This window comes from Triticum aestivum, chromosome 4A (assembly GCF_018294505.1).
Source record: "Triticum aestivum cultivar Chinese Spring chromosome 4A, IWGSC CS RefSeq v2.1, whole genome shotgun sequence".
NCBI lineage: Eukaryota > Viridiplantae > Streptophyta > Magnoliopsida > Poales > Poaceae > Triticum > Triticum aestivum.
In genome coordinates, this window is record NC_057803.1 from 322400565 (window position 1) to 322415881 (window position 15317).

Sequence of the window (15317 nt, forward strand, 5' to 3'; positions counted from 1 at the left end):
CAAGACAATACCTTCATTAACCATAAAGTGACACTTTTCCCAATTCAAGACAAGATTAGTTTCTTCACATCTCTGCAAAACTCGATCAAGGTTGCTCAAGAAATCATCAAAAGAAGATCCATACACGGAGAAATCGTCCATGAAAACCTCACAAATCTTTTCACAAAAGTCAGAGAATATAGCCATCATGCATCTTTGAAAGGTAGTAGGTGCATTACATAAACCAAAAGGCATAAGTCTATAAGAAAAGGTACCAACAGGGCAAGCAAAAGTAGTCTTTGATTGATCCTTGGCTGACACAGGTATTTGAGAGAAACCAAAGTAACCATCTAGAAAGAAAAAATGTGTATGTTTGGATAATCTTTCTAGCATTTGATCGATAAAAGGTAAGGGGTAATGATCCTTTTTAGTGGCCTTATTTAATTTGCGAAATCAATTACCATGCTATAACCTGTAATAATTCTTTGAGGAATCAATTCATCTTTATCATTAGGAACGACCGTAATACCTCCCTTCTTAGGGACACAATGGACATGACTTACCCACTGACTATCAGCAACGGGATAGATTATACCTGCCTCAAGGAGCTTTAGTATTTCCTTTCTTACCATTTCTTTCATTTTAGGATTCAGCCGTCGCTGATGATCACGAACTGGTTTAGCATCTTCTTACAAATTTATTTTATGTTGACATAGAGTGGGACTAATGCCCTTAAGATCATCAAGAGTATACCCAATAGCAGCACAATGCTTTTTCAGAGTTTTCAATAATCTCTCTTCCTCATGCTCTAAAAGGTTAGCACTAATAATAACAGGGTATATCTTTTTTCTCATCAAGATAAGCATATTTAAGAGTATCAGGTAACGGTTTAAGCTCAAACACGGGTCACCCTTGGGTGGAGGAGGATCACCTAGGATTTCAATAGGAAAATTGGGTTTCAGAATAGGTTCATGTTTAAAGAATACTTCATCTATTTCCCTTCTTTCATTCATAAACATATCATTTTCATGGTCTAGCAAATATTGTTTTAAAGGATCACTAGGAGGTATGGCAATAGAAGCAAGACCAATAATTTCATCCTTACTAGGTTATTCTTCTTCACGGTGTTGTCTACTAAATTTAGAGAAATTAAATTCATGATTCATATCATCTAAACTGGTAGTAACAACATCCCTTTTGCAATCTATGGTAGCACTAACAGTGTTTAAGAAGGGTCTACCAATTATAATGGGACACAAGATATCTTGTGGGGAACCAAGAACAAGAAAATTAGCAGGATATTTAGTTTTCCCACACAAGACTTCAACATCCCTAACAATTCCCATTGGTGAAATAGTATCTCTATTGGCAAGTTTAATTGTGAGATCAATATCTTCTAACTCAACAGGTGCAATATCATGCATGATTTCTGTATATAGGCTAATAGGTAATGCACTAGCACTGGCACGCATATCACATAAGCCATGATAACAATGATCTCCTGTTTTAACAGAAATAACAGGCATGCCTACCATAGGTCTAGGTTTATCTTTAGCACAAGGTTTAGCAATTCTAGCAGTTCCATCACAGAAATAAATAACATGCCCATCAATATTATCAGACAAGAGATCTTTAACAATCGCAGTATTAGTTTCAACTTTAATTTGCTCATGAGGTGCATAAGTTTTAATATTGCGTTTATGAACCACAGTTGAAGCTTTAGCATGATCCTTAATCCTGACAGGGAAAGGTGGTTTCTCAACATAAGAAGTAGGAACAATTGGATCATTATAAGTGACAATCTTTTCTTCAACTTTAATAGGTGCAGCTACTTTTACTTCTATGGGAGGATGATATTTTAACCACTTCTCCTTGGGGAGATCAACATGAGTAGCAAAAGATTCACAGAAAGAAGCTACTATCTCAGAGTCAAGTCCATATTTAGTGCTAAATTTACGGAAAACATCGGTACCATCAAATATTTAACACAATCAAACCTAGGTGTCATACTTGACTCCTTACCTTTGTTGAGGTCCCAATCTTCAGAGTTGTGTTTAATTCTTTCCAATAGATCCCATTTGAATTCAATAGTATTCATCATAAAAGAGCCAGCACAAGAAGTATCAAGCATGGTGCGACTGCTATCAGAAAGTCGAGCAAAAAAAATTTGAATAATCATTTCTCTTGAGAGCTCATGATTGGGGCATGAATATAACATTGATTTAAGCCTCACACAAGCTTGAGCGATGCTTTCTCCTTCACGAGGCCAAAAATTATATATATAATTGCGATCACGATGAACAAGATGCATAGGATAAAACTTCTGATGAAATTCCAATTTCAATCATTCGTAGTTCCATGACCCCATATCATCACATAGCCTATACCATGTCGATGCATCTCCCTTCAAAGATATAGGGAATACCTTCTTCTTAACAACATCTCCGGGTACACCTGCAAGCTTAAATAATCCACAAACTTCATCCACATTTTTTAGGTGCTCATCAGGATGCTTTGTTCCATCTCCTGCAAAAGGATTAGCTAGCAGTTTTTCTATCATACCCGAAGGAATTTCAAAGAAGACATTTTCATTTTCAATAGGTTCAGTAGGTTGAGGATTAACTCTTTGCTCTATTGGTCGGGGTGAAGATACCCCGAACAAGCCCCTCAGAGGATTACTTTCCATAGTAACAAGTGATAGTAAATTTCAGCACACTATATAAATTTGTCCTTACCAAATTCTACCTACCAAAGGCGCTTCACTCCCCGGCAATGGCGCCAGAAAAGAGTCTTGATGACCCACAAGTATAGGGGATCTATGGTAGTCCTTTCAATAAGTAAGAGTGTCGAACCCAACGAAGAGCAGAAGGAAATGATAAGCGGTTTCCAGCAAGGTATTCTCTGCAAGTACTGAAATAAGTGGTAATAGATAGTTTTGTGATAGGATAATTTGTAACGAGCAACAAGTAACAAAAGTAAATAAAGTGCAGCAAGATGGCCCAATACTTTTTGTAGCAAAGGACAAGCCTGGACAAACTCTTATATAGAGAAAAGCGCTCCTGAGGACACATGGGAATATCGTCAAGCTAGTTTTCATCACGTTCGTATGATTCACGTTCGGTACTTTGATAATTTGGTATGTGGGTGGACCGGTGCTTGGGTACTGTCCTTACTTGGACAAGCATCCCACTTATGATTAACCTCTATTGCAAGCATCCGCAACTATAACAAAAGTATTAAGGTAAACCTAACCATAGCATGAAACATATGGATCCAAATCAGCCCCTTACGAAGCAATGCATAAACTAGGGTTTAAGCTTCTGCCACTCTAGCAACCCATCATCTACTTATTACTTCCCAATGCCTTCCTCTAGGCCCAAATAATGGTGAAGTGTCATGTAGTCGACGTTCACATAACACTACTAGAGGAGAGACAACATACATCTCATCAAAATATCGAACTAATACCAAATTCAGATGACTACAAATAGCAAGACTTCTCCCATGTCCTCAGGAACAAATGTAACTACTCACAAAGCATATTCATGTTCATAATCAGAGGGGTATTAATATGCATATAGGATCTGAACATATGATCTTCCACCAAATAAACCAACTAGCATCAACTACAAGGAGTAATTAACACTAGTAGCAACCTACTAGGACCAATCCCGGACTTGAAGACAAGAATTGGGTACAAGAGATGAACTAGGGTTTTGAGAGGAGATGGTGCTGATGAAGATGTTGATTGAGATTGCCCTCTCCCGATGAGAGGAGCGTTGGTGATGACGATGGCGATGATTTCCCCCTCCCGGAGGGAAGTTTCCCGGGCAGAACAGCTCCGCCAGAGCCCTAGATTGGTTCCGCCAAGGTTCCGCCTCGTGGTGGCGGAGTTTCATCCAAGAAGATGGCTTATGGTTTTTTTCTCATCGAAAGACTTCATATAGCAGAAGATGGCCACCGGAGAGCCACCAGGGGGCCCACGAGGTAGGGGGCGCGCCCAGGGGGTAGGGCGCACCCCCACCCTCGTGGGCAGGGTGTGGCCCCCCCGGTGAACTTCTTCCGCTAAGTATTTTATATATATTCTGAAAACCTCTTCCATGAAGTTTTAGGACTATTGGAGCTATGCAGAATAGGTCTCTAATATTTGCTCCTTTTCCAGCCCAGAATCCCAGCTGCCGGCATTATCCCTCTTTATGCTAAGCTTGTAAAATAAGAGAGAATAGGCATAAGTATTGTGACATAATTGTGTAATAACAGCCCATAATGCAAATAATATCAATATAAAAGCATGATGCAAAATGGATGTATCACACATCGACCGCTCTCCAGCATGCATCTAATGTATTAAGTTAACAAGAAGAGAGTAATGCCTTAAACAAGATGACATGATGTAGAGGGATAGATCTAATCAGTATGAACAAACCCCATCTTTTTATCCTTAATGGCAACAATACAAATATGTGTCATGTCCCCTTCTATCACTGCGATTGAGCACCGCAAGATTGAACCCATTACAAAGCACCTCTCCCATTGCAAGAAAAAACAATCTAGTTGGCCAAACCAAATAAATGGATCTGAGAGAAAAATAAAGCTATATAAATCATGCATAAAATAGTTCAGAGAAGACTGAAATAATATTCATAGATAATCTGATCATAAACCCACGATTTATTGGATCTCAACAAACACACCACAAAAGAAGGTTACATCGAATAAATCTCGAAGAACATCAAGGAGAACATTGTATTGAAGATCAAAGAGAGAGAAGAAGCCATCTAGCTACTAGCTATGGACCCATAGGTCTGAGGTAAAGTGCTCACACATCATCGGAAGGGCAGCAAGGTTGATGTAGATTCCCTCCGTGATCGAATCCCCCTCTGACAGAGTACTGGAAAAGGTCCTCGGATGGGATCTCACGAAGACAGAAACTTGCGGCGGTGGAGAAGTATTTTTGGTGTGCCCTCTGGTGTGATGCCCCCGATTCAATCGTACACTAATCATACATGCAAATGTGTACGATCAAGATCAAGGACTCACGGGAAGATATCATAACACAACTCTAGACACAAATTAAAGTCATACAAGCTTTATATTACAAGCCAGGGGCCTCGAGGTCTCGAATACAACAGCTCAAACACAAACGAGTCAGCGGAAACAACAATATCTGAGTACAGACATATGTTAATCAAGTTTGCCTTAAGAAGGCTAGCACGAAGCAATAATGATCAAAAAGGCAAGGCCTCCTGCCTGGGAGCCTCCCAACTATTCCTGGTCATCGGCGATCTCCACGGAGTAGTAAGCACCCTCGGGTAGTAATAGTAGTCGTCGGTGGTGGCGTCTGGCTCCTGGGATCCGTCATTTGATCGCAACAATCGGGTATGGGGGAAACAGGGGTAGCAAAACAATCATGAGTACTTATCCAAAGTACTCACAATACTTACGTCAGAACTAAACTAAATATTTATCAGTATCAAAGGGATGGGCTGTATCTGTGGACTGAACTGTAGAATGCCAGAAGAGAAGGGAAGGCCTAGCCTATCGAAGACTAGCATCTTCAAGCATCTTGCAGCATCAGAAGAGGTAAGAGTAACATATTATAAAAGTATTAAGTATGTTGTAACATTGCCTAGAGATCACTTCCTCAACTCCCTACGAGAAAGCATTCCCGGAGCCATCATTTCCATTACATGCCTCAACATCCAGCTCTAGTTGTATCAATCAGGATACAACTCCGAGCCTCCATTACCGTGGACACGACTATTCGAATAGATAGAATACTCCCCTACAGGGGTGCACAAACTTACCCAACACGCTCGATCAACTCCGACCAGACACACCATCAGGTCATGTCCGTCCTCGGCTGATCAACACACAGTAGTCCTACCTAGGCTCAATAGAGAGGCCAGCATGCTAGTCTACATCCTAAGCGTGTAGGGGTCTTGGTCCCATCACCCGTTGCACTCCTGCACGTTGCGTACGCGGCTGGTGAGCAGACCTGGCAACCTCCATTATAAAGGCAGGTGCTTACGCGGTCCAACCCGGTGCGTGCCGCTCCATTGCTGACATCCGAAGAACTTTCGACTGATACATATGACATAGAGTACCCATACTTATTCCCTTGTGGTGGTCTATCCAAAAAGGTCATAGGACTACTCGGATCAAATATCCAAATCGTTAGTGTCTTGCTAGCACGCGGCAATGATCAATGGTCCATGATATGTGGTCCCATCGCACCGTCTCACGGACTTGCGACAAGGGCTAAGAATGCCTGGCCGCGCCGCGTGGAAAACTCGCGGGTATCCTCGATATGAACGCGACTTCACATCAACTCATGGGTACATTCCCGGTTAACTCGATTGCACTTTTCCCTCGCGAGTACCCCTCTGGCCGACCCGACTTCAGTCATGGTTCTGTAGTAAAGTCAAAGTAACTGTGTGTCCAAAACAGCAAAAGGGGAAGCCCAAGGAATCACCCTCGATGGATTTCCATTCGATGTAACCATCAAGGTGGACTTGGAGGAAACACCTTTGATGGTCCACACTTGAGGGGTTGCACGACAGAGTCGTTATCGGGAGTGGTGAAGGAGGAATCACCCTCGAAGACCATGACCGATTAGCTACACTATAGAGTTAACATTAGAAGTGCTATATGAGGTATCACCCTCGGCACTCGATAGTAGCTCTGTAGAGTCGTACAACTAAGGGGAGTGTGATGTGATGTGTCAGGCTCTGGATGTCGATCACATTGATTGAGTCATCGGTCATCAAGCGAGGGCAACTAGGACAAGGTGAGGGGTCACTGATGGATCACAAGCCAACCTATATTAAGCAGTTTAGGATAAGCAGGTAAGGTACAAGAACAGGATACAAAATTAGGCTATGCATCAGAATAGGAGCAATCGAATACAGTAGCAAAATCTAATGCAAGCATAAGAGAGAATGGAATGGGCGATATCAGAATGATCAAGGGGGTTTGCTTTCCTAGAAGCTTTGTGGACAGATACGGATCCTCGACGGTGAAATAGTCGAGCACTGGTTCAACCGCGGTCTCGGGGTCTACTGTAAAGAACTAACGAAAAGGCAAAACAATAAATAATATAGCAATCAAAAGCATCACGAAGTACAACATGTCAATGCGCGGGGTTATGGTGACCTAACGCAGTGCTACAAGTTACAGACAAAGCAGGAAAATATTTGTGGATGTTTCCTTGACTTTGGGCATTTACCGGACATATGAGTCGAAGAGGACATGTCCATATTCACTATGCTAGGGGCACATGACAGATGAACGGATGGCATATTCAGATTTATCATATTTTTCTGAGAAACTTTCATCTATAAATTATTTTCATCTGACTTACAGTTTATTTCATATAAATTTTCAAAGTATATAGTATTTTCTAAAATTTTCTAGAATATTTTGATTTAATCTATTCCAAATTTGACCAAGTCAGATTGACAAGTCAAAAGGGGGGGGATGTGGCCCACATGTCATTGACACATAATTTAATTTATGGATACATTAAAATGGAGGGGTCAAATTAACATGGGGGGCACATGTCATAGGCTAGCAATTATCCTAAGTACCAATTAGTCTAACTAATCTACCCGCTAATTATTTAATGAACCTAAACTAATCAGGGCCGGCCTCACTTGGCAGTGAGCTAGCCCTGCCTCCCATGCACACACATAACACACTCACACACACATGCTACACACACACACCACGCTGCACTCACACACACACACCACGACCATGGCCTTTGCCATGGCCAGCTGCGGCACCAAGCATAGTAGCGTAGGGCAGTGCAGCAGCACGCAAGGAACACCAGTAGTGAACATCGAGCAGCAGCAGTACTAGCCGCGGCAGCAGGAGTAGTAGCAGTGCGGCCGCGGCGACAAGAGCAGCAGTAACAGGGAGCAACAGCATTGAGCAACAAAGCAGCAAGGCAGTGGAGCAGCTGCGGCACGGGAGCTCGGGCGAGGGCGTAGTCAGGGACGGCCGAGCGTGCGTGTGGACTCCGCCGGGGCGCACATGGGGCGACCGGGGTGTGGATCGCGGGTGCGGTGAGCACGGCGCAAGCAGGCAGCACGGCATGTACAGCACGTGTACGGCCAAGGACAAGCATAAGGCGACGACTACAGCGACCTATGAAAGGGGAAAGTAGGGGAATGGAAAGAGAAGCTCACCGCAGAGCTTGTGAACGTGGTCAGGGAGCGCGAGGCTGGCCGGACACGAAGAACTCGATGAAGAGATGCGGCGGCCGTGGGTGAAGACGACGGCGATGGCGAGCATACGAGGCCTCCTAGCTCGGGCCCTTATGCGAGGGCAAAGGAGACAACGATGGAGGAGCTCCTGGACGTCTTGGCGTGGTGAGGGGAGGCTGATGGCCGCGAGATCGACGAATGCGGCGGCGACAGCTTCACTCGGCTATGCTTTTAGATCGGGGATGGAGCAACGGAGGGGAAACGAGGGGCTAGGTTGGTCCATGTAAGACAATAAGTTTTGGGAACCAGCACAACCCTCTAGGGGTGGCTTATCTCATTATATATAATGGTTGTGTTACAATACGTACATAGGTACAGAAGTTATACATAGTCTAACACCCTCCCTCAATCTTAGCCACTTTCTAAAGAACTGAGAAGGGTAAGATTGCGCCTACAAGCCTCAAACTGTGGCAGTGGTAAAGGCTTAGTGAAGATATCTGCAAGTTGATCCTTAGACGAGATAAACTTGATCTGAAGTTGCTTCTGTGATACACGTTCCTGTACAAAGTGATAGTCAACTTCAATGTGTTTCGTTCGGGCATGAAATACTGGATTTGCAGAAAGGTATGTAGCACCGATGTTATCACACCAAAGAATAGGAGGCTGTGGTTGAGACAAACCCAACTCCTGAAGCAAAGACTGCACCCAAATAATCTCTGCAGTAGCATTAGCCACAGCCTTGTACTCAGCTTCAGTACTCCTACGTGACACAGTAGCCTGTTTCCGAGCACTCCAGGTGATCAAATTAGAGCCAAAGAATACTGCATAACCCCCCGTGGATCGCCTGTCATCTGGGCTACCAGCCCAATCTGCATCAGAGAAGGCCGAAAGGACCCGAGAGGAAGTCGGCCGAATATGCATACCAAAAGTCAGGGTAAACTGAACATAACGAAGAATGCGTTTAACAGCAGCCCAATGAGTATCTCTGGGAGCCTGAAGATACTGACAAACCCTGTTAACAGCATAAGAGATATCTGGTCTCGTGATCGTCAAGTACTGAAGTCCACCAACAATGCTTCTGTACTCTGTGGCATCCGCAGGAGACAAAAGCTCACCATCAACAGATGTTATCTTGTCGGTAGACGACATGGGTGTGGTGGTCGGTTTGCACTTCAGCATGCCGGCTTTTTGTAACAACTCCAAGGAGTACTTCTTCTGCGTAAGGACAAGACCAGTAGCACGAGAAGTGACCTCAACTCCAAGAAAGTAGTGAAGCTTCCCAAGATCTTTGACCGCAAAATCAGCACCAAGAGAGCAGACAAGAGCATCAGCAGCATACTGAGAAGAGCTGACAAGGATAATATCATCGACATATACCAAAAGATACATAGTGACTTCTGGCTTCTGTAGAAGAAATAATGAAGTGTCAGCAGTGGACGACACAAACCCATGAGCACGAAGGGCAGAGGCAAGGCGGGCATGCCAGGCACGAGGAGCTTGCTTCAAACCATATAGTGCTTTGGAAAGACGACAGATATAGTTAGGACGATCAGGATCAGAGAAACCAGGCGACTTTTTGATATAAACCTCTTCCTCCAAAAATCCATGTAGAAAAGCATTCTGCACATCAAGTTGACGAAGGGACCAACCACGAGAAACAGCAATGGAGAGAAGAAGCCGAATAGTGGTAGGCTTGACGACAGGACTGAATGTGTCCTCATAGTCAAGACCATGACGCTGCCAAAAACCGCGAGCAACAAGTCGCGCTTTGTAACGCTCAATAGATCCATCCGAATGCTTCTTCACTTTGAATACCCATTTTGAGTCAATAACATTTACCCGTGGTGGTCGAGGAACGAGAGTCCATGTCTTGTTACGAAGAAGAGCATGAAACTCCTGCTCCATAGCCTCTCGCCAATGTGGAATGCGCAGGGCAGCCTGATATGAGCGAGGCTCAGAAGATGGATCTGCAACAGCAGCAGCCAAACAAGCAGCCAACCAAGCAACCGTACCATTCGTACGTTCCTTAGGTTTGAAAATGCCACTGCGACTGCGTGTATGTGGTCGAGACACAGGAACCACCGAGGTCGACGGAGCAGCCTGCAACGGGCTGGAGGACGGCGACGTTGACGAGTTAGCCGGTGACGAGGAGCCAGCCATGGTAGCCTCGGACTCAGTCGGCGAAGAAGGCCGGCCCACCGGCGAAACCGACAGAGCAGACGAAGTAGCTGGCGACTCCGGCATCCCAGACCGGGCCGATGGCGAGCTCGGCATAGTGGGCCGTGGCGCGGCCGGTGTCGCGGGCCGATCCGCTGATGAAGGCGACGTGAGGACCCGAGCCGCGGGCGAAGACGGCGTGACGGGCCGAGCCACGGGCGACTCGGCGACCACTGGCGAAAAAGGCCGAGCCGCTGGAGACTCGGCGATCACTGGCGTAGCAGACCGAGCAGTGGAGATGCTCGGCGCGACGGGCTCGTCGAGTGACCATGCATGGGCACGCGAATCGATGCCATGCAACAGAGGGCGATCGACATGCCCACCAGAAGACGACGATGATGATGGTGAATCCTCCAACAGCTCCAAACGAGCTCCACGTCCGGTTCCTGCACCATGGTTAGGTAACAGCAAAGGAGAGTATGCAACATCATCAAATTGGTCAGAAGCAACAGAGGATGAATGCAGGGATGGTGGTTCGACAGTGGACACAGGAAGGTTGGCAAAGGGAAAAACATGCTCATCAAACACGACGTCCCGAGATATATAGACACGATTAGTGGGAACATGAAGACATTTGTAACCTTTATGAAGAGAGCTATAGCCAAGGAAAACACACTTCTTAGAACGAAACTCAAGCTTGCGCTTGTTATATGGACGAAGATGCGGCCAGCAAGCACACCCAAATACCTTGAGAAAGGTATAATCAGGTTGTTCATTAAGGAGAACCTCAATGGGAGTCTTCATGTTTAAAACACGAGTAGGAGTACGATTGATGAGAAATCATGCAGTGGTGAAAGCATCACTCCAAAACCGAAACGGAACAGATGCATGGGCCAAAAGAGTAAGACGAGCTTCAACAATATGACGATGCTTACGTTCGACTGAACCATTCTGCTGATGTGTATGTGGACATGCTAAACGATGAGCTATCCCAAGCGACTGAAAGAAGGAGTTGAGGTTGCGATACTCGCCCCCCATTCCGACTGGACATGAACAATTTTGTGCTTGAGAAGACGTTCAACATGTTTTTGAAACTGAACAAAAATATCAAACACATCAGATTTGCGTTTAATAAGGTAAAGCCAGGTAAATCGACTATAAGCATCAACGAAACTGATAGAGTAATTATGACCACTGACAGAAGTCTGAGCAGGACCCCATACATCTGAAAACACAAGTTCTAACGGATGTTTCACCTCACGACTGGACTCCGAAAAAGGAAGTTGATGACTCTTCCCCTGCTGACAAGCATCACACATTGCTACATCTTTATTACTAGACAAACTAGGAAGCTCATGACGACGCAAAATATGACGGACAATAGGTGTGGCCGGGTGACCAAGACGAGCATGCCACTGTGATGGAGAGACCCGAACTCCACTGAAAACGCGAGCGACGCCAGGATGCTCCAGACGGTAGAGGCCCTGGCACAACCGCCCACTAAGAAGAATGTCCCTCGTGCCCCGATCCTTAATAAAAAGATCAAAAGGGTGAAATTCACAAAGCACATTATTATCACGTGTGAGTTTAGGAACTGAAAGAAGATTGCGGGTCACAGATGGAACGCGAAGAACATTGCGAAGCTGAAGACTCCTATTGGCATGTCTAGTGAGAAGAGATGCTTGACCAATATGAGAGATGTGCATACCTGCTCCATTGGCGGTGTGGATCTTGTCGGAGCCATGATAGGGTTCACGAGTGTGAAGCTTCCCCATCTCGCTGGTCAGATGCTCTGTCGCACTAGAGTCCATGTACCAGTGTGGATCGATGGAGTAGGACTGAGTGTGTCCCTGGTGCTTCTACGGTGCGGGACGATCAGCCATGGCGACCTGACGGGCATTGTTGCGTGTATCTTTGCCGTCATTGCCAAGACCAAGGAAGCTTCGCTGGAAGCGCTTATGACACTTGGAGGCCCAGTGCCCATCGCAGCCACAAAGCTGACACACACGTGGACCGCCAGCCCCCGGTAAGGTCGCAGTAGGTGGGGGGGCCGAGGCGGGCGACGGTGGCAGCCCCAAGGGAGACCGGGGTGATGAAGAAGAGCGGCCACCCTTGGTGGCGACGTTGGCCGAGAGAGAGCCAGTGCCCCTGGTGCGGCGAGTCTCGACCCGTTGCTCAGTGAGAAGAAGCCGAGAGAAAACCTCGTGTGCCAACATGGGTGTCGAGTTACCCCGCTCGTTGATGATCTCGACTAAGGCATCATACTCCTCATCAAGACCATTGACAATAAACCAGTTGAACTCGGAGTCGGTGAGGGGCTGTCCAATGGAGGCCAATGTGTCGGCAAGGCCCTTGACCTTGTTGTAGAACTCAGTGGCCGTGGAGTCAAGCTTCTGACACTCTCCAAGCTGACGACGGAGTGCAGAGACACGAGCCTGGGACTGCGCTGGAAAGGTGCGCTCAAGGATGGTCCAGGCCTCATGAGACGTCTTCGCGAAGACAACAAGGCCGGCAACTGCCGGCGACAGCGACCCCTGGATGGAGGAGAGGTTCGCCTGGTCCTGCCCCGTCCAGACGCGATGGGCCGGATTGTAGACCGGACCGTGCACGCTGTCTACCAGCGCGGGTGGGCAGGGAAGCGATCTGTCGACGTAGCCTAGCAGGTAGTGACTCCCCAAGAGCGGGAGAACCTGCGCACGCCAGAAGATGTAGTTGTCTGTGGAGAGCTTGATGGTGATGAGATGACCGAAGTGAAACGGCGGCGGCGAAGACGATCCCATCGAGGAGGCTGTCTGGGCTGCAAACACCATGGAGGCAGCCGGAGGCACCGAAGCCGATGCGGGAGGAGGCGGGACCGCAGCCAGGGCGGGCGCCGCAAAGCTCGCGGCCGGTGCGGACGCCGCAAGGCCCGCGGCCGGGGCGGACGCCGCCAACCCCGCCAGCGGGGCGGTGTGATCCGCTCGCGGCAGGAGCGGCGGGACGACGCCTGCGGAATCCGCAGCGGACGGCGGCGCCGCAGTGTGGACCACGAGGTCACGCCCGAGCGAGGGCGCGGCGGCGTGGAGAAGACGGAGCCGATGCTCCTTGTCCCGATCGGAGCCGGAACGGAGACGGCATCGAGCGGGAGGTTGAGCAGAGCCGCAAGAGAGGCCGGGAGGAAGCCCGCAGCAGTGGAACCGGTGGTGGCGGCGCTCGACATGGCGGCGGCGCGATCGGTGGCGCGGCGGCAGCGGTGAAGGCGGCGGCGGCTGCGGCGGCGGTGCGGGTATTAGGGTTTAGAAGCGGAAGCGATCGTAACCTAGCATGATACCATGTAAGACAATAAGTTTTGGGAACCAGCACAACCCTCTAGGGGTGGCTTATCTCATTATATATAATGGTTGTGTTACAATACGTACATAGGTACAGAAGTTATACATAGTCTAACAGTCCATGGCATCGGGGTGGTTCTTATCTACCTCAAGAGGGCGGCGGATGGACGGCACCTGGCCGGGGGCGCTCATGGCCGTGGGATGCCCGCCACGCATCCCTGCTCCTATAACAGGAGGTTAGGGATGACCCCAGTTGGCCTGGGCCTTGTGCGACGTGGCCACTTATGGCCTAGCGCTATAGTAGTGTTAGGTCTTTTTCTTCTTTTTCTGTCAATAAAATCAGTTGATGTTTTCTCATTTATTTAAATTAGCAAATGAATTTTGTTTGAGTTAAGACTTGGCATATAAATCCAGTACAACATTTCAAGACCACAAACAGGGTTTCACATCATTTGGAAAAGTATAGATATTTGTTTGTTTTGAAAAGGCCAAAATATTTGTTGTTGGGCCATTTATTAATTCCTAGGGCTTAATTGGTGGGTCAAATAAAGTCGGGTTCGACATGACAAATGATCAGAGGAATTATAGGGTAACGCGAACACTTTAATTTTACTGTTTGAAGAAATAAATATTTGACTTGCAACACGAATTTCATTCTAACTGATTTTTTTATCGAGTGGCACTTAAGCTTGCTAAACATGATGACATGGCATCATTAGGGGGGATATTACTATAGCATGATACTGGGGGTGTTACAAATCTCCTCCACTACAAGAAAACTCTTCCCAAGATTTAAGAGGTGCCGTAAGGGGAAGGAATTGATTATGAAATTCTAATGGATCTGCTCGTTCTTGGTTGCTCTTCTCAAAGGAGTTGATGCCTTTCGTTGATGTCTTCATTTCTCTACACCAATGCATCATGAAGAAGTTGTCATTGTTCCTTCCGGATCGTCACCATATTTACGAAGAAGGGACAAGGGGTAACTTCAGAAGAACGAATCTCTACAAGGTTGCTTATTTGGGAGATAACTCAGGGAAGGTGGCGGAAAGTAACTCTCGAATTGAAACTTAAGAAAATATCGAGAGCAAGTAAGAAGGTATCATGAGAAGTTTTGAACAAGTAGGAAATTGCTCAATGCCTGCTCAGAAGGTGAAAGGGGTTCAAAGCAACGGAACAAACATTGTGTTTGATTCCAGAGTAGATCTCCAGGAAGGTGGCTCATGAATTACATACGAAGCCAAGCGCAAAGGGTACTTCAGAATCAAGGTTGTACAGAAGAGTCAGGTTTCGATCTTGTGGGACTATGGGTTATGGGCCCACCATGTGGGTTAAAAGTAGAATGGACGCTGACATCTTGCACGGTTTTGATAGCAAGGTATGTTAGAGGATAGCCCATTAGTTATGTTGGCAACAACATTGGTACCAAGGGAGAGGGATGAAGAGAACCTTTTTCCTGCTCGTTAAACGAGGCAGACCAATTGGAAAAGTTCTCGTCCACTGGTGGCTATAGAAATGTCATCAACAATAGTAACAGGGTTTTACTGATAGAGTTGTACACCGAGGTGCTTACTTAAGCAGGGATTTGTTACTTCTTATATCATATAGATCACAAGAAATATTAAACAAAACAATGAAAAGGAAAATGTGATTTTGAGATTTC